At 37.4% G+C, this 21,602-nt stretch overlaps 1 long non-coding RNA gene across 22 annotated transcripts in view; it reads right to left on the bottom strand.

The window, feature by feature from the left end:
• LOC102163402 overlaps positions 1 to 21,602 on the bottom strand; it is a 190,237-nt gene that overhangs the window by 158,373 nt on the left and 10,262 nt on the right. For all 22 annotated transcript variants that reach the window (XR_002335814.1, XR_002335807.1, XR_002335810.1 and 19 more), the window contains exons 2-3: positions 20,381 to 20,564; positions 3,487 to 3,599 (exon numbers count right to left, since the gene is read on the bottom strand). This is a non-coding gene — a long non-coding RNA (uncharacterized LOC102163402). The remainder of the gene's footprint in view (positions 1 to 3,486; positions 3,600 to 20,380; positions 20,565 to 21,602) is intronic.

Raw genomic sequence — 21,602 nt, 5'->3', positions numbered from 1 at the left:
ATCTCATATGTTCATTAATTCAACAAATATTTATCACATTTAAGGCAATGTTAAGGATACAAAAATGACTACGAACAGGTCCTTGCCTCCAAGCACCTCAAAATATATCTGTGTCATAAAAGAAGGCTAGTTAGAGCTAAAAGTGGGCTGGAAAATTCTTAACAAAGATTGTATGCTGTCTTGGATGGGTTGTAGGGTTTGTTTTTTTTTTTAACACATCTTCCTGTTATACTCAAGTTTTAAAATTTCTTGCAATAAATTTCTTACTGATTTTGAATAATACAGCCTATTTAATGCAAGAAGTTAATGTTATTTTTTAAAAGAAGAGGAAGCTATCAATAGCCTTTGATAACCATGAAAGAGCAAAGCTTTTAATAGTAATGCTGTGTCCACTGTGTTATTTAAACATAAAATGGGAAAAGCAAAAATTCATAGGCCCTAAATGCAATCATATCCTAGAACAGAAAAAGGCCATTAGTGAAAGAATTAAGGAAATCTGAATGAAGTCTGCAGTTTAACAGTACTATCCCAATGTTCATCTTATTTTAGACAAACATACTATGATTTTTTTTTAAAGGTTAATGTTAGGGGAAACTGGATGACAGAGTACATGGGAAACTGTTCTATTTTTGCAACTCCTTGGTAAATCTAAAATTACTTTAAAACCTATTAAAGAATAATACCAAATTACTGTTCAAAGTTTTTCAGCTTTTCTCATATCTTAGTAAAGATCTAAGAAAACTCAAACAGGAGACCTGAAATTGGACAGAGAGATAAGGCATTATCAGGATTTTTTAAGTAAGAGCATAGAATTACAGGCTTCCAGTGGCTCTTTGAAATGTAAAATGTACCACTCAGCTATGAGATTTAGAGACAAAAGCATATAATTTCTCCATGAGAGAAGAACCAGAAGGATCCTTCAGCTTCTTTCAGTGCTTCTCAGTTTATCCATGAGTATACTCCTCACGGCCAGAGAGCCAATGTACAATTTAGAGGGTACGAGGGTTCGCCAGAAATGACATACCTACAGATAGAAACCATCTTCACCATCTCAGGTTTTACTTCAAAAATTCACGCCATACATTATGTTTTAACTTATTTACTTATTTAGCTGTTCCCCTGAAGTTCTTACAAAATTTATGACCAAATAAACCAAACCAAACCCCAAACTGTTCCTCTTATATATTAAATAAATTATATGACTGAATCATGTTGATCCAAGGGTATCATTTCACCTTCAACATCACACTATGAAATCTGATGAGGAGGGAGAATGGGAAGAGGATGGACCAGAATTTGAAAAGCCTGGAGTTCCTGGGCTAATAGGGTTCGTGCAGTTTGCTCTAGATCCCTCAGACCTGAGTAAAGACCAACCACTGCTTGTGGGTGTGCATAAGAGTCCTGGCACATAGAATGCTACTCTCATGTGTCTAACCACAGAACCTTTAGTCAGGGAAGGCTTCATCCCAGAGATTGCCTGGGGAGCTTTCCCTTTTTACGTTCCCTGCTCTTTTGGTTCATCACGTCCTGTATTTTCCCCACATGAAAAAAAAGGGAAAGATCTTTTTCAATATAGCAGATTCAGTCAATTTAGCAATCCAGAGGACTGGCTTGTATTTGAGATGCCTTCCTTTCAGCTTGTACACTGATAATACCATTTTTATGGAGTCTGAAACACTGAATGTAACTAGGAGCCCTCCAGAGCACCACTTTCCTCAGATCTATAGAGCATAGGGTGAGTGAATTCAGTTGGATGACTTCAGGCAGTAAAGCATTATAGAGTGCAATTCTGATTTGAGAAAGTCCATCCCTAAATTCCATTTACATAATTAAAGGCAGCCCAGTTTGAATTATTTAGATAATCCTTCAATTTATGGATTGGATTGGCTTAATCGCTTGACCTGAGATTTTATTACTCAGCTAACTAATTCCACAATCACTCAGGAAGTTCAAGGTTTGCTTATTTTTCTCTTTAATTCTAGTTGATGACCAAAATTAGTATGGTAAGAACCGTTCTACCTAATAGTCTTTCGATTAATTAGAATTGCAATACAATGTACATAAATATAAACTGTCACTAGCCTGATGGACTAAGAATCATAAGTATTAAATTGTATACCCATTTTCTAAAACTTGCAACAGGAAATCCAATACTCTGTTTCTAGTATATGGTTAATTCTGTAACCATAGTTCCAAAAAGTATGTTTTTGTTTTTCTTTTACTCATTAGAGAGGCAAAAAAAAAAAAAAAAAAATCAAGTCAGTCTGCCTAGAAAAATCAGGTTAGCCAACTCTACCAGTTCCTATATAATTCTACAAGTGATACCAAATCTGATCCTCAGATCAAGTTTATAGGAAACTCTATACAGAGACACTGAGGAGAGACGTGTTAAAGCCATGAAAGAGGTATTGGTAATATGGTGCTGCAAAATTTTTAAATTGTCATTTGTCTCATATTTTGTCCCAAGTGTTTCTTCTACTTTTCCATTGATGCCCTTTTGAATTCATTTTTAAACATTTTGTAGAAATTGGAAAATGTGCTTTCTAAGTTTATAATTTACTCATTTTCATGAGTCCTAAGTTTAAACCAGAACTGTCTTTTGTTCAGGATATTATTCTAATCCCAGCACACAGTTGAAAGGAAATTGCCAGATTTATCTACCCCCAGTATTCATGGAATATTAATGTGCTGTATTCCTCCTCTGTGTTCCTCTTGGGTTCTTAGGAAAAGCAATGTGAATTTTAATCAAATCATATCACAGAGGAGGTACAAAAATTTTTTGACATTTTATGCTATTTGATAGAACTTATTCTTTCACTTGTTAAAACATCTAAAATTGCATTTGGAAGCATAAACTCAAAATAAAAATCTCTCAATTTTTAATAGTTACCCCACAAAAGACAACAGTATATCTTCTGGAATTTGAAGATTGGAAAATATATTTCCCCAAATTGAAACTAAGTCATAAGACAGCAAACTTGATCTTATAGTCCACTCTTCTGCCTTCTGCCATCCAAATATTCTTATTATATTTATTGAGGTGTTCCAGAAAACACAGAATATACATAATATAACACACATATATACAGAGAGAGAAAATCCCAGGATCTGGAGTTGGTAATTTGGAGACCTAGGAGAGCCAATGAACCCCAGAATGCTGAAGGCAGGAGAAGTGGCTCAAAGACAGTCAAGAAGAAAGAAGGACTTTTTCCCTCTGCTTTTTTACTCTATGTAGGCCTTCAACAGACTGTTAGGGAGGGCAACCTGCTTCACTTGGTGAATATGTTTAGGCAAATATCTAGAGACTTTATGGCCCAGTCAAATAGACATATAAAATTAACCATCACAGTAATTGAATCAAGATAGGATGTTGGCTGTCAGATAGCTTACCAGCTACCTTTATATTCAGCCTCAGAAGAGTTATAATGGGAGATGACTTGTGCATCAACTGTATCATCTGTGACTTCTATTGTTTAGCGTACTTACGTTCTCCCGTCGCCTGATTCCTTGGAAAGTACTCCCTCTGTTCTTTGTTTCCAATGGGCTATCAGTTACGCTTTAGTAATGGTCAATCCCAGTACTCCATTCTCCAGGACACACTGTGTAGAAGGATAAGCATATTTTGTAAGCAGGGCCAACAAAAGTCTTGCTGGGATTAATAAACAGCTTTAGAGAGGAATGCTGCTTTCTTTCTACTGGTTGTCAAACCAGGATGATATGAAGTTGTGGTTTCAAGTGGCCATTTCTCTGGCCATATGGAAGAAGCTGTTACCAAAAAGAGACCATCATGCAGAGAGAAGAAAAGACAAATAGAAACATGACATGGATAGGAAGACAGATTTTTAAAGACAGGAGTTGAAACTCTAAAGTTGTGCCTGAAGGCATCATTCCTGGATGATGCTTAACCAAGTTAATAAATTTTCGTTTGTTTAAATTCATTTGAATTGTGACTGAGAGAACCCTGATTAATACAAATTATGCTCCAATGGTAAATAAAAATTCTTTATATTGATGATGCTATGTCCATACTGAAGATTGTCTGTCATCTGGAAGACTGTCCTTGTCCACCCAGTGTCCAGCTTTGGGTGGAGATCACTGAAAGCCACAGCAGAGGGTTAGGATACTTGGTCCTCCAGCTGAACATGGGATGGCAAGGTTACAGCCAGATGACTCCTTCCCAGGAATAAGTCAACCAGACTATCAGGAGGTTAAGTCTGTAACTAACACTACTTGAACTGCAAACATTTAGAAGCTGTAAGTCAATGGATATTCCATTCATACTACGTGATGAATGACACAGAGTCATTCCATACCAAGAAGCAGTTCTAGGACACAAAATACTAACTAGATTTCCAGTAAGGCCCTTCCCTCTAAGAGGTCTGCAGGAGCAACAGAGATCCTCTGCAATGTGTGATGAAAGGTACAATGCAAAATTTGATTGGGGCAAACAAACCTTAAGGTGCTATTAAGATCCCTTATGAATTTAGACCTCCATCAGCCTCTGAGAAATCAGCCAGTGTCTGATTTTGTAGCTATATATACACGACAGCTGAGACTGCATGCTTAGTAGGCAAAGCTGTTACAATAGTTCTTTGCTAATTAATAAATAAAAGAGGGGTTCCAAAAGGCACAGAATGGCGTCTGGGTCCAGGGATGGGTCGCTGCCTCTTGCCTCCTGCCCCTTACTCCAAATACCCTATACCATAGGATGGCCTTCCATTATAGCACACATTTCTCAATGTCCTACTGGTATAACATCACCCAACACGATGTCCTGTAAGTGGTGGATCCGCAGGGTTACACTTGTCAGAAATTTAATGTAACCAGAAAAATCATAGAAATGGCTGTATAACCTGGTGGTGGGGGGTCATTCTAGTCTATCATAGTATAAAAACTGAAAAAGGAGTTCGGAGTTCCCATCGTGGCGCAGTGGTTAACGAATCCGACTAGGAACCATGAGGTTAAGGGTTCAATCCCTGGCCTCGCTCAGTGGGTTAAGGATCAGGCGTTGCCATGAACTGTGGTGTAGATCGCAGACGCAGTTCAGATCTGGTGTTGCTATGGCTCTGGTGTAGACCAGTAGAAACAGCTCTGATTAGACCCCTAGCCTGGGAATCTCCATATGCCGTGGGTGCAGCCCTAAAAAGACAAAAAAAAAAAAAAAAAAAAAAAACTGAAAAACATTGTCAATATAGATTAAAAATAAAAGAGAATGAAGAGTCTCACTTCACAGAGTGACCAATCTCTCAGGACAGATCTTGTTTTCTCTCATCCTTTTCAAGTTTATTCCAGGTCTCTGCCTAGAATGTCTCTGTGTAGCCAGACTAAGGAAGTCAAAGCTTTTCCATTGTCTAGCAAATCCTAGTCAGTATACTATGCTGATGTAAAAAAGAGACAGCATTAAAAGTCAGATTTAGGCTAAAGTTTTTTGGGTTTTTTTTTGCTCTGTGATTCACCTATCTTCTGAATCCACAGAATAACCAAAACGCTAAGTCCCTCCACTATGTCTTTCAAATGGTACTAGCAAAATGAGTAGAATCATTCTACATGTACATCACAGCCAGCCCTCTGTACACAGATAGACGCCATCTGAACAATGGCCTTACCCCAGCGGCTCTTCATAAGTGGCACAGGGCTCAGGCACTCACTCACTCCAGTGAGGCACCACAGTAAACCTCATGTAATCCACCAGACTAGGACTTTGAATGAATGCTTCTTTAAGGACTCACTGCAAGTGATTTTAGGAGAGGTTCCTTCTAAAAACAGAAAGGTTTAACTCCAAAAGAGTTCATCTTCCTTTTTGTATACCTCAGGATTTTCATGTGGAAACAATCCATGCAGATTTAATGTTCCCAGCATTTATTCATATTTGTGGATTTCCTTCCAACTCCCACACACACTTCCCACATCCTGCTTCTCTTGAAAAGTGGAATATTCTAGGTCTTCTCAGAGTGGAGCATAATGGAATAATTGTTTCACAGTTCCCGATAAACTCTGCTTTCAAATGGATCCTCCAGACTTTGCCCTTTAACCACCTAGTGTGTTGCAGTCTCCCGTGGTCCAACTAGACTCAGATTCTTCCTCCTCTCACATGGCCAGGTGCCTAGACCCTGACCCCCGCCAGTTATGGCTCCTCTTTCTCCCTTCTCATACTTTCCAACTCTTCTTTATGCTATGTCTTGATTGTTTGCCAGCTCATCATGTGTGATTAAATTCTCATCTTCTCCGGGGTTAAACTAATGAATACATTCTCTCTTTTACCACAGAGGATAAATTATATTTGCCTTGACATCAAATGCCTTAAATAGCTACTTCAGAAATCCAAAGGGATAAAGGCAAAAACCTAAGCCAAAACTCCCCCCAAACCACCCCCCAAAATTAAAAAAACAAAAACAAAATCACCATTACAAATAGCTCTACAAGGGACAAAAGGCTGAGCATTTCCTATTCAAATTTATCTTATTTTCCCCTATATTTGTTATCTAATTTGTTTTCCCTCAAAAAAGTGATAGAGCTTTTCACACTAAGCGGAATTTACCTGTAAAGTATTATATGCATATGATTCCTAAGTACTTTAAATCCCAGACAAACACCCATTCATTCAACAAAATACACACTGAAAACTCTTGATGTCAGAGGTAGGGACAGTGACAGAAGGCCAAACAATCTGGGTTGTTATGCAGAAAATGGATTCTATGATGCAAGAAGGGACATGTATAAAACAGAAAGCTGGTATGGTATACATGTGAAACAACATAGACTTGAGTGGGATTGGTCGACGTGGAGCAGGAAGGGAGGAAAGGGATTGGAGAGAATTTAGGATGTAAAATCAATAGTCTAAGTTGATGGACTGGATTTTGGGTCTGAGCAGAATATACTTTCCAGAGTGTGTGGTGTCAAGGAACTACTAAGTTTCTAGATGTGTTAACTGGATAGGTGAAAGCACAGTTCATGAAACGAGGAAAGAGTAGAAGAGAACATTTAGGGGAGGTACACTAGGAGTTGGTTTTAGACAGGTTCAGTTTGAGATATGCCTGATTTACTCCCAAAGGAGATATCAGACAGGCAGTTGGATGTACACGTCTGGAAGTCAGATGAGTGGTCTCTGCTGGAAATGTCAGTGTGTGGCTGTTAATACCACTGTTAGATGTGGCCATCTAGCATGAGGTTGTAGGATGATAAGAGTCCCTAGGAAAGTGCTTCCAGAAGGAGGACAAAGAAGCTAGGACCCTAGAGACAGAAGGCATCCAGGGACATTGCAATAAAACAGATGCTATAAATATAAAAGCACTGAAAATCTGGGTAATGATACTAAGAAGTCACATAAGAGCTTTTTGCACTTATGGACATGGACCTAAAAGCTGGTTCTGTGTGTGTGTGACATAAGTTTCAGAAAGCTGGACGGGACGGATGAAAAGTAGAGTGGCTCAAGTAAATATGTGCCAGATTCTTTTCCTTTGTGTGTTATTATGCAACACTGAGTATAGTTCCCTGCACTATACAATAGGTCCTTGTAGGTTACCTGTTTTATATATAGTAGTATGTATATGTTAATCCTAAACCCCTAAATTATCCTCCCCTTTCCCCTTTGGTAACCATAAATTTATTTTCTATGTCTGTGAGTCTATTTTTACTTTGTATATAAGTTTGTTTGTATCATTTGTTTTAGATTCTACATATAAGCAATATCATGTGGCCAGGCAATTTCCATGTGCTTTATAGGCATAATCATATTTAAGCTTCACAGTAACTTCTACAGATGAGGAAAGTGAAGTTCGGTGAAATAAGATGACCCGCCGAAGCTCACACCTGTTCTGTGAGGCAGCAGAGCTAGATCTCAACACACAAGGTTAAAGACATGTGATTGAGTTTCACTGTTGATAATCTTTTTAAAAAATTAATGATGAAACACTTCTTTCTAAGGGTGAAAGTGGAATAAATTTACAAGTCACTTTTGAAATATTCAAAACAGAGAAATAAAACATCATAAAGTGTTCCTTCTCATTTTATCAATATATAAACATATTTTATTTTAAACATATTCTAAACAAAATGAGCAGATGTTCCTTCTCATTGTATGAATACAAAATCATAAACAACACTAGGACGTATTTTAAAAGGGTCATTATAAAAGTACCTGCATTCGATCCCTGGCCTTGCTCAGTGGGTTAAGGATCCAGCGTTGCCATGAGCTGTGGTGTAGGTTGCAGACACGGCTCGGGTCCTGCGTTGTGGGGCTGTGGCATAGCCCGGTGGCTACAGCTCCAATTCGACCCCTAGCCTGGGAACCTCCATATGCCCTGGGAGCGGCCCAAGAAAATGGCAAAAAGACAAAAAAAAAGTACCTGCACGCTGCCCTGTGTTCACGCTATCTCCTCTCTAAGCGATCACTTTGAACACCTTTAGCTGTGTGGCTGCTCTTGGTTATGTTGTGCATTTATTTTCTTATTTCCAAATGACACAAAGGGGATATAGCCCAATTACACATGCCCACCCCCCCCTTCTCTTCCTAGCCAAAATGATCATATCATGATTTCAGTTCTTAAAAAAATCAGGTCATACATCAGCATAACTTTGTAAACATTGTTCATTAGAGACACGCGTATCATGCTCATATTTTCTCTTGAGTTAATAACTGCTTCATTTTAACTAGCATACTTTTTTTTTGGTCTTTTTAGGGTTGCACCCATGGCACATGGAGGGTCCCAGGCTATGGGTCAAATCGGAGCTGTACCCTCTGGCCTACACCACAGCCACAGCAACACCAAGATTTGAGCTGCGTCTGCAACCTACACTCAGCTCATGGCAACACTGGATCCTTAACCTACTGAGCGAACCTACGTCCTCATGGATACTACTCAGATTTGTTTCCATTGAGCCGTAGTGGGAATGCGCAACTAGCATACTTTCTGATAAATCTGTTCTTAATTTCCCACCCTAACTACCTCCTAGTGCCACCATAAGCCAATCACTGGTTGTTTCAAAATGCTCGAGTTTATGGAATTCCTTCTGTGGCACAGCAGAAACAAGTCTGACTAGGAACCATGAGGTTGCAGGTTCAATACTGTGAGCTGTGGTGTGGGTCACAGAGGCAGCTCGGATCTGGCGTTGCTGCCTCTCTGGTGTAGGCTGGCAGCTGTAGCTCCGACTGGACCCCTAGCCTGGGAACCTCCATATGCTGCAAGGGTGGCCCTAGAAAGCAAAAGACAAAAAAAAAAAGAAAAAAAAAAAAGCTCAAGTTTGTCAGCTAAGCCCTCCTATTTCCTAGCATTTTCAGGCTTACTTATGTTTTTATTCTCCTTCCATTTACTTTCTGTCTCCCAGATTTCCCTGGAGGTGTGCTCTTCTTGTAGGTTCTCACTCCATTCTCTTTCAAATGGAATCTATTATCAGAGGTTGGAAAGCAATCTGATACCTGTCCCAGGTCATTGACACTTTGAGCTTGGATCCCTGAACTGTGAAATGTAAGGACTTGTTCCCAGCAGAAGGCAGGTGAATAGAGGTCAGAGGGATCCTATTTGCACCTTGAAATCAGTCTAAGAGGCCATGACATGTCACCATGGGTGTTAAGAGTGTTGCCTTGTCAGTTTTGCAAGCACTAGCATGTTGATTTAAGACAATAACTTAACTTTCCACAAGGACCCTCCCTCCACAAGACTGGTGTCATAGTCATTCTTAGTTACAGAAACACTCAGGTGAAGGCTGACTTCAAAACAATGTATAAACTCTATACATTATTAATCTTTCATTAAACTGAATCATTCCTTAAAATGTAATTTATGTTCAGTAAGTTGTTTTTCCTAGTTGTTAAAGCACATTATTAAATATTTTATAAGCAATTGCTGTCACTGTGTCAGAAATATAACATCAGGGCATTTTACATTCATTTTATATGCTTAGGAAAATAATTATGTAAGTTATAGAGAAAAGCAAACTGGTTTACAGTCATCATTCATTTATTTTTGCAAAGACTAATGCTATTTTATTAAAATCAAGCAATTTAAATGATGTACAACTGAAAACTAAATACTCTCAGATATTTCAGTTGGATTGTTCAATCTAATTGCCAATCATTGTAATACAGATCTAAGCTAACTTTGTAAGGGTCCATTTTATCTTGCTCTAAAGACAGTAACAGTCTCTGGTTAAGAACGGCACATAGACCACAAAGTAGTAAGTAATAAAGACTCTTTTAAGTTGTGAGATCTCTGCTGGTCAATTTCCACTGACAGAAGTTCCCTGGCCTGCCCATTGGCTAGGCCAGTTTTTCTCAAAGTGAGGATGCACTTGGCAGCATCAGAATCTCTAAAGAATTTGTTAGGAAAATTCTTAGGCCCTACTTCAGACTTCCTAAGTTAGAAATTCTGTGAGCAGTGCTTAAAGCTTTCTGGCCTGAAGAAGCAGTTTCCAGATGTTCATGTATCAGAATCATCTGAACACTCATCACTGGGACCAACCCTAACTCAGTCATTCCCAGCTGAGGCTGGTGATACTAGTCAGGGGACCACACTTTTTGAATTGATGACCCAGGCAAATGTAACACCATGCGAATTAAATGACTTATGAAATGGAACGTGACTCTACATCCCATGATTTTGTTCGCTGATTTCCTATGGATGTGTACTTATATGGAGGGAAGAGAAGGAGAAGGTCAATCCTTGAACACACAATTATTGACATCTACTCTGTGGCAGGAACGAGAAAGGATCATACTCCGGAGTTCACACACCAGCAGGGGAAAACAACAATAAACAAACAATAAAACAATACATTTTAATTATTATTATTTTACCTGCTTTAAAGCACTGAAAAGAATAAGTGCCGTGCTAATGAAGTGTCTAGGAGGGGAATCTCACTATCTGGGGAAATCAAGAAGTGATTTTCGGCTTACAATCTGAAGCATGATGTACTAGTTTTCTATTGCTGCTGTAACAAATTACACAAACCTACTGTCTTATTTACATAATGTTTAATCATACAGTTTTTTAGTACAGAATTCCAACATGGATCTCACTGGATAAAAATCTAAGTGCCACAGGACTCTATTCTTTTCTGGAGGCTCTGAGAAAGAATCTGTTTGCTCACCCTTTCCAGCTCCTGGAGGCTGCTCTCTTCATTGGCTCATACATCCCTCCCTCTGCTGTCAACCGCAGCAGCACTGCATCTCTCTGCATGTGCCTTTCCTTACAGTCACATTGTCCTCTGAATCTCTTTCTCTCCCCTCTTTCATAGTAAGGACCCTTCTGATTATCTCAGGCCCACCTGGATCACCCAGGATAACTAAGGTCCACTGATTAGCAACTATAATTATATCTGCAACTTAATTACCACTTAGCACGTATGCACACCCAGGTGCTGGAGATTAAGTCAATGGCATTTTTAATGAATGACATTCTGCTCACTACAGAGGACATGAATTTAGCGTAGTTAAGAGAAAGAACATTCTAAACGTATGTGGTTCCATAAACATCATATGTGGAAATCCAGCATCATGACATTTAAAAAGCTGCACACCAAGATGGAAGAAAATATAAGAAAGGGAATGTATGACTGGGGTCACTTTGCTGTACAGCAGAAATTGGCACAACACTGTAAATCAACCACAATTAAAAAATTTTTTAATTTTTTTAAAAAGGTGCACAAATTACCATGTGATCTGAGTAAGAAAGTGAAGGAGAATCGGGTGAAAGAAGAGGATGGTGTTTAGAAGACAGGGGCTCCAGAAGACATAAATTTACAAACAAACTAATTAAGATTATCATTTTGGCAGAAGAGATGAAGGAAAACAAAAATAAGTCATAAGAAATATGCTGGAATCATATGAAAACAGACATACCCCAAATTTTTATTCACACGATGTGCACACATATCCAACCTTCAGTTTCAAAGTGAATATTCCACTTTGTAGTAATGATTTATGTATTGCTGAGAATGCTTTAAGTTAGACTGAAGTTTCCAAGATTTCTGCCAGAAATATCAGTAGAAGAAAGTTCACTGTTTTCAAAAGCTACATGATAGATGAAGAGCTTTCAGTAAGAAAAAGAAAAGTTTCCATGTTATCTTTCTTATTCAGGCAAACTATTTTTATCTATTTGATATGATAATATTTTAAAGGATAATTTATCATTCTGAGCAAATGTATATGGAAATTGCAATGCAGAAATGTTCTCTTTCTGTTGTCTAAAATATTTAGAGACACCCAGGAAGATCACTGGTTCATAGGATAATTAGTCTACTTTGCCCTTGGGAAGACCCTAGAAGGGACGACGACTTTGAGTCTACATGCAATTCTCTCTGCTAGAGCATGGCTCTTAGGCAGCTTAAAACTCTTGACATTCCTGCAAAGTTATCTATGGATGGCCATTTTCCATGTTCATTTCGTTGAGGGAAGGAGATCATGGTTTTACTGAAATAATTCTCTGACTTTAAAAAGCATAAGAGAGTTCCCGTCGTGGCGCAGTGGTTAACGAATCCGACTAAGAACCATGAGGTTGCGGGTTCGGTCCCTGCCCGTGCTCAGTGGGTTAAGGATCCGGTGTTGCCATTAGCTGTGGTGAAGGTCGCAGACACAGCTCAGATCCCGCATTGCTGTGGCTCTGATGTAGGTAGGCCAGTGGCTACAGCTCTGATTAGACCCCTAGCCTGGGAATCTCCATATGCCGCTGAAGCGGCCCTAGAAAAGACAAAAAGACAAAAAAAAAAAAAAAAAAAAAAGCAAAAGATTTTTAGGGCAGTAAAACTATTCTGTATGATATGGTGGTAGATTCATATCAGTATACATTTGTCCAAACCTACAGAATATAGAACACAGTATGTATGTTACAGACTTTGGTTAATAATGATGTGTTGATGTTGTTTCAAAGTGGTATAAGTATGAAGACAGGAACGCCATCATGACTGGTAATCACTTTTGCTAAGTATCTCTAAAGATTCTTCTGTCTCTCTATCTCTACACACACTTACATGTTCACATGCACATACACAAACATATATAAGTTAATATATATATTTAAATATGAACAAATAATTTTTCATAGAAAGAATACTCAAAGTATGTTACAAACATAAATTTATGATGCTGGCATAATTTGTATATGGTTATTATGTATATACAAATACAAATACATTGTATATATCTCATTATGTTATTTTTCTGTTGGTATTTTTTAATAATAATGAAATGGACATTATAGTGGCTACAACATTTTACATTCATTTTCTCCTTGGGAAAAGTATCAGGGTGTTATTTCTGCCTCAAAGTATAAAATTACTTAACCAGCATCATATTTCAACATCAATATTATATTTCATCAATCAGCCTTGTACACTTTCATTTAAAAAAATGTTAAACATAAGACAAGATACCATCAAAGTCCTAGAAGAGAACACTGGCAAAACATTCTCTGACATCAGCCTTACAAATGTTTTCTCAGGTCAGTCTCCCAGGGCAACAGAGATAAAAACAAAAAATAAACCAATGGGACCTAATCAAACTGACAAGTTTTTTGCATACCAAAGGAAACCATAAAAAAAAAAAAAAAAAAAAGACAACTTACAGAATGGGAGAAAATAGCTTCAAACGATGCAACTGACAAGGGCTTAATCTCTAAAATATACAAACAACTTATACAACTCAGCAGCAAAAAAGCCAACAACCCAATGGAAAAATGGACAAAAGACCTGAATAAATATTTCTCCAAAGAAGATATACAGATGGCCAACAAGCACATGAAAAAATGCTCAACATTCCTGACTATTAGAGAAATGCAAATCAAAACTACCACGAGATACCACCTCACACCAGGCAGAATGACCATCATTAGTAGGTCCACAAATAACAAACGCTGGAAGGGGTGTGGAGAAAAGGGAACCCTCCTGCACTGTTGGTGGGAATGTCAATTGGTACAACCACTACGGAAAACAGTATGGAGGTACCCTAGAAAACTATACATGTAACAACGATATTACCCAGCAATCCCACTCTTGGGCATATATCTGGAAAAAAAGCTCCTTGAAAAAGACACATGCACTCGCATGCTCATTGCAGCACCATTCACAGTAGCCAAGACATGAAAACAACCCAATTGTCCATTGCAGATGATTGGATTAAGCATATGTGGTCACACAACAGACTACTACTCAGTCATAAAAAAGAACAAAATAATGCCATTTGCAGCAACATGGATGGAACTAGAGACCCTCACACTAAGTGAAGTAAGTCAGAAAGAGAAAGACAAATACCATATGATATCACTTATATCTGGAATCTAATATACAGCACAAATGAAACTTTCCACAGAAAAGAAAATCATGGACATGGAGAACAGATTTGTGATTGCCAAGGGGGAGGGGAAGGGAATGGGATGCACTGGGAATTTGGGGTTAATAGATGCAAACTACTGCCTTTGGAATGGATAAGCAATGACATCCTGCTGTATAGCACTGCAAACTAAATCTAGTCATTATGCTGGAGCATAATAATGTGAGAAAAAGGAATGTATATGTGTATGTGTGACTGGGTCACCCTGCTGTAGAGTAGAAAATTGACTGAACCAGCTATAATGGAAAAAAAATAAAAATCATTTAAAAAATTAAATAAAAAACAAAATGTTTTACTAATCTTATAGGCTATATATCATACCCTATTATTAATACATAATAGTAATACGACATATTAGTTTGAACATCATTGTTAACTTAATAATACATTCTTTTGAGAACTGCCTTTATTCTAATATTTACTGAAATATTTATCTTGTATTAACTGAATTTTAAAACATTTCAGATTATAATAATTTATACGTTTGGACAATATATATTTCAGTTTATAATTTTAACCTTATGTATTAGCTAGTGTAGACTAAATTATTATAACCAGATCTCTAAATTTAAATGGTTCATTCAATGAAGTGGTTTGGGGACCCAGACGCTTTGATCTTGTGACTTTACTGTCATTCATCTCCTGCCTTATCATCATCTACATCCAGCTGAGGTGGGAAGAGAACATGGAGGAGGCACACTGGCCTTTGATAAGACTTGGCCCAGAGGTTAGCATGCATTGATTTCACTTATATTTTATTGGCCACACACAGTGGTAAATGGGATGGAGAAATTTAGTCCCTGGCTGGGCTGTTACTTCCCATCTACAACTCTGTACTATAGAATGGATGAACAAAATTTAGGATATTGATATAATTTCTGATATAACTTGTTTGAACAGTTTTGGCAAGCAGAGGTTTTTAAGTTTTATGAAGTTAAATCACTCATTCTTTGCAAATTATTTTCTGATTCCACGCATAGGAGCATGGAGACTTAGCAGTACATGGTAACCAGAACTTGAAACAGTCTTCCCACTACGTTGGGGAGATAGAAATCGGGGTTCAGAGCCTCCAAGACTACCAGACTTGAACTAAAATCCCAGGGGAAAAGGGGGGACCCGCAGAGAAGGCAGCCCACCATTCTGTAGATAAACTGCCCTAAATGCATCTGTTGACCCCTAGCCAGTGCAAGTGTGATGAGAGGCTCCAGGAATTGATGCAGGAAAGCAGCTTCTAAAAGGCTAAACCTTAAAGTGAAGAACACAGTGATTAGATGCTTCCAGGAAGACAGAATTTTGAGTTCACCAGGGAGGGATGGCCCAGGCCCAGGAGAAATGAGAGTCAAAAGGAGCTTTGCTCTAGGAGTAAGGGCAGATCAAAAGTAGGTTAGCTTAACTAGATATAACTGCCTACCAGAACAAAAATCTCTTTAAAAATAATATCTAGTAATTATACTTAAAAGCTCTCAGTATCTCTTTATGACTAGAGTGATAACCTGCTTACAGGGAACCCAGAATGATTCAATACTTTCCCTTCTCTTCCCTTCATCTTTTGGTTTTACTTGGAACCCTGAAAGAATGCTGGCTAACTGCCTTGGAGATGTAAAATTGTTTTTAATAAATTTATATAATTTTTTTGCTTGTCCTGCCATGAGTTAAGAAGTCTCTGTGGATTATTGGAAAAAAAGGGTTTCTACAATTCTTGAATAGTTGGTGCTTCATGTTTGACTTGGCTTTGGTTACAAACTGGAATTTTCACAAATGAAGAATTTACTATTGTCATTTTAAAACAAACTGTAAACCAAGCAACTGGTTTAGGTATTTGATATGAAAATATAGCCCCATTCCTTTATTTTAATGTTACTATGTAACTTCGGGCAAAAGTACAAAAGTACATTCTACTTTTCAACTTTATGTGTGCCATACCTGCAGCCATTAACACTAAATGTGCTAATTTCCTTGGTTTTAAATCACCTTAACTTAAAAAACTTACTTTTGTTATGTTCTACATATCCTGCATTTAAATGTTCTAGGAAAAATCTAAAGAGGGAAAAAAACATAAAAGCTACTTCTAACAAATAAGAAGGGAATAATTTTGCTTGTAGAAAGTGTTTTTGAAAAAAAAATACTTTCTAATTCTATATCTTAGTAAATACACTTTATTTCTTGAGCAAAATGGGTTTTTAAGAAATATAATGTGAGATCCTACAAATGGAGGATGCAGCAAAAAGAGCATACACCCTTGCTACTATTTTACTGCCATCCCATTGCATTTCAGCTTGCACACAGCATATTAGAATTAAATTGTGTGAGTGTGTATGTAAAAAGCAAGGGTCCAGTTCAAAATTTTAAGTTCATTAGTAGCATTAAAACAAATTATATGGTCTGAAATAGAATTTCACCGTCCCCCCTCCATCTGCCTTTTTACAACACACACAGAAATTAGAGTATCCATGCATGTCACATATAGCTTAAAATAGCTGGGTATTTAGATTAACATAAAAATTATGTTCTATAACAGCAAACTAAATCTTCTGGGGCATGTTGGAAGGAAACAACCACTTTTGCTCTATACTTCTGCCTTAAGGGATATTCATGAAAGAGCTTTTTTTTTTTTAATTTTGTATTTATTTGAGACATTTCACGATTAGCTCCTAAAGGAATTATTGATTCGCCATAAAGCAGAGAAAATAAATACATGTTTAAGGTCTGGATTTCTATTATATTTAGATTTCAAAAGTTTATGCAAAGCTTGTTAATTTCATTCTACTCTTTTTGTAGCAGACCCTGTTCAGAAACTTGAGGTAGGTCAGTTAGAGAATAGTTTCATTTTGCCTTTACAGATTTCAGTTTTACTTTTCAAATGTATAACAGATATCCTGTCTTTATCCTAACTTATTCCACTTTAATTTTTACTGAGACTCATCTGTTTACCCAAATCTTTGATGCTTCAGGCCTACACATATTTTCAAAGAAGAGCTCATTTTGCACTTTAAAAGCATTGAACAAACAAGAAAATGTATTATATATACCGAAATGAAAAATGCTGGATTTGTGTGTTTTTTCCAGTAGAAACATTTAAATTGTATGAAGTGATATCTCCTACCATCCAATTAAGAGTGAACAGAGATGCTAAGAAAGAAGATCAATGACTATAAACAAAGAGAAAAAAAGATGATATAAACAGACCCACAGGTGATTCAGATATTGAACCCATACCTTAGTAACGTACCATGAGAATTTTCAAGAAAATAAATGAAAAATCACCAGATCCCAATGGCTTCACCAATGAATCCTTTCAAATATGTAAGGAATTAGGCTAGCATAATCTTGACCTTTAAAACCTGACAAGTCATTACAAGAAAGGGAAATTACAGGCAAAATTTCTCTCATAAATAAAGGTATATATATCTTTAACAAATACTGCCAAGTCAAAATAAATACTATGTGAGAAAGGAACACTATACCATGACCAAACTGAGTGTATTCTAGGAATGCAGAGCTGGTTTAACATTTAAAAATTAATTTAATTCATCCACATTAAAAGAATTTAAATGCTGATCATATCAATAGGTTCAGAAAAAGAATATCACAAAACTTCTAGAATCTGACAAAGTATTTACTAAAAGCATTTAAGAAAATATTAAACTTAATGTAATAATATTAAATATTATCACCTTGATTTTGGAAATAAGTTCAAAACTATATTGGAAATCCTAGCCAGTATAATAAAGAAAAAATTTAGAAAAGGAAAAAGAATTAGGGATTGTAATGAAGAAATAAAATTGCCTATTTTCATAGACAATTTGCTTGAATCAGTATTAATCTATAAGAATTTACTTTGATTTCATTTTTATATACTAGCAACAGTTAGAAATGAAATTCTTAAGAAAGATACTATTTGTAATAACATCAAAGATATCAGAACATAAGGATACATCTAGCAAAACTTTTGTAAGATCTCTACCCAGAATGTTATTGTGAGAAATTGAGGAAACTTAACATAATTAGAGAAATACACTGCATTTAAGAATTGGGAAACTCTACATGATAAAGATATCATTGTTCCCCTACTATAATGAAATCTTAGTCAAAATATATATAAGATTTTTTTTAAGCAAAATTTGACAAGTTGTTTCTAAAAGTTATTCAGAAGTGCAAAGGGGGCACAGGTGAGACATTCTCAAAGAAGAACATTCATCGCAGGAGGACTTGTTTTACTGAATATTAAGTCTTATTATAAAGCTATTTAAGATAGGTGCTGCTGAGGCAAGGACACAAGAATAGACCAATGGAAAAAAATACAGAGTTTATAAAAAGGCAAAGGTATAGAAGTATTTGAGTCATGAGAAAGAATTTGGGGAGATCAGAAAAGAATAGTATTTTTAATAATAATTATGGGAATTGCCATTGTGGCTCAGCAGGTTAAGAACCCAACTAGTATCCATGAGGATGCGGGTTTGATCCCTGGTCTCACTCATTGGATTAAGGATCTGGCATTGCCACAAGCTGCAGCATAGGTTGAAGATGCAGCTTGGATTTGGTGTTGCTGTGGTGTAGGCCAGTGGCTATGGGTCTGATTCAACACCTAGCCTGGAAATTTCCATATGCCACAGCTCAGCCCAAAAAAGACAACAGGAACAATGATAATAATGATAATGGAAAAATGGGGGTATCCAGGAAAAACTGCAACTTGATCACTACATCATACCATACACAAAATCGATTTCAGTTAAAGAATAGATATGAACATGAATGACAAAACACTAATAATTTAGAATGCTGGAAAGATTCACTTGTCTACTGCATTGCTCCTCAAAAGTGTAACTACCAAAGTCCACACACAGCCACCACCTCCAAGGCATCTCCAGATGATTGTGTGTGTTTGTGTGTGTGTGTGTGTGTGTGTGTGTGTGTGTGTGTGTCTTTTTGCCTTTTCTAGGGTCGCTCCTGCGGCATATGGAGATTCCCAGGCTAGAAGTCTAATTGGAGCTGTAACCACTGGCCTACGCCAGAGCCACTTGCGACCTACACCACAGCTCACGGCAACACCAGATCCTTAACCCTCTGAGCGAGCCCAAGGATTGAACCTGCAACCTCACTGTTCCTAGTTGGATTCATTAACCACTGCACCACAACAGGAACTCCCCTCCAGATGACTTCTGATGGGATATCCCACCAGCATCTCAAACACAACCATCTTCTTCCTCAAAGCAACCTGCCTTCCTGATTTCCTGCCCTTGTTAATGATATCATTAAGGTTGAAAATCTCTAGGTCATTATGACTTTCTCCCATTTTGACAATATCAGGCCCTGATGAAATGTCTTTTTGAACTGCCCCTTCCTTTCCATTTCAAAACTAACAATATTATTATCACATTCAAACACCTCAAATCTTGCTGGGGCTTCTAAATTTCCTTGCTTTCACATTCACTCCCCTCAAACACACCAGATTAAAATGTTCAGAACTCTAATCTTGTCATATCACTATTTAATGACTTTTGATGAATTCTGCAGGATTTCTTGCAGGGAGGGGTGAAGGGGTATGTTCTAGTTTTCCTGAAGTCATCTGGAGATGCCTCAGAGCTGTTCAAACAGAAATGCTCAAAAGAATGGGAGATATAAGTTACTTGAAGTAAAGAAAGAGGGCTGGATCTAGAGTGATAGTGTAGGATGTCATGAGGGTCAGTGGATAAATGACACATGGCTGGCTACTCACTGTCTGTTCCCCAAATCTCACATCCATTCACTGAGTTACCACTGTGGTACCATCTGCGTAAGCAAATCACTAGGCTGACTCTGGAGGGGAGAGGAAAGGTCAGTGCTCATACTAACAGAGACTGACAATTCCTCAGAAGGCTGCTGTGAGTAGCTCTTAGGTCATACAAATACTGAGCAAAATTTTGCACTAAACCTTGTGTTGAGGCCTTCTAGATAAAAGATGTTTCAATAGACTCTGGCAAACCATTCCATTATTTCACTAACATTAGAATCTGTCAGGTATTTTTCATCAGTCAAGTTAACCCTCACTCAGTAGAGTATCAGTGGGGTATGAATCCTCACCTAAAGACCAATCCACTTCATTTCTTCAGTTGGGCTGAGGAGGGACAACAGTCATCTGGTGTGGAAGAAAAGCCTCCTCATAACCCCTCTTTCCCAACTCTGTCTGGTGCAGGGATATGACAATAAATATTCATGGCCATGCAGAATGGATGTCACTGGCCACTATCCCTCTAATGGATGGCACCTGAATGCAAAAAAGAAAAAAAAAAAGTCATTATTTAATGGAAGAAAGTTCTAAACAATCCAGATTTCAGAGGACTGCATAATCATGAATATTTATGTAACACACTATCATTTAAAAACACTTTCAAAAATCTTTTCAAAGTTTTCTAACTGAGCTATAAAAATTCACACTAGTCTAGAGCCAGGCATCCATGCTGAGTGCCCAGAAGTCCTATATTAACACTTTGATAAGGTTTGAAGGGCTGGGGCCACGAAGGCAAATTCTCTCTCCTCTGTTCCTATGATCAATTTTTCTAATTTTCTCTGTAATTCTTATTTCCACATAACTCCTTGTTAATAGTTCTACGTTTTTGACCTAGAGGCCCTATTTAAGGAGAATTTTAGGGGGATAAGTTCTTTGGCGAGAGAAGAAGTCAAATTCCTAGGGTGTCCCATTTAGCAGGAATAGCTTTTAGAGGTGGGTAAACAATAAAACGAAGATAACATTTACTTTATAACTGCAAAGAGTATAAATTATGACTCCATTTTCATGCCAGAAATAGTCTTCCTAAATGGAAAAGAAAAAAAGCAACAACCTTCTACAGAAGGATTTTAAATTAAAGAAATGCTCTATTTCCTTAAAATGTGGTGATTTGATTTGATTTCAGAGTCTCTATCATTTACACTGGGCTACTAAAGAGAAGTGAGGGAAGACAGACAGTCTGTGTGGAAGTCACAACTAAAACCTGACCTTCACCACAGGGACTATCAGAGAACTCAATGTGCTTCAAACAAAATCACGTCTTTATCTTTGTCTCCCAGGAGAAGATGGTCTTCTAACCTCAATAAAGAAAATTCAATAAAATAAAATAAACAGGAATGAAGGCACATGGCCAAACTCACCCAGCTTAGGAACACAAATCATTGCCCTAACTAACCATAACTTTCATGGCCAGTTTATGACAATGATAAAAGCCTCAGTGAGGTGAGTGAGCATATAGCCCTAAGCCATTCCATGAAACCTGTTTATTGCTCAGAACAGAGATCAAGCGCTTTTATG

Source organism: Sus scrofa, chromosome 9 (genome assembly GCF_000003025.6).
Source record: "Sus scrofa isolate TJ Tabasco breed Duroc chromosome 9, Sscrofa11.1, whole genome shotgun sequence".
Taxonomy (NCBI): Eukaryota; Metazoa; Chordata; class Mammalia; order Artiodactyla; family Suidae; genus Sus; species Sus scrofa.
This window is presented reverse-complemented; position numbering and strand designations above follow the sequence as displayed.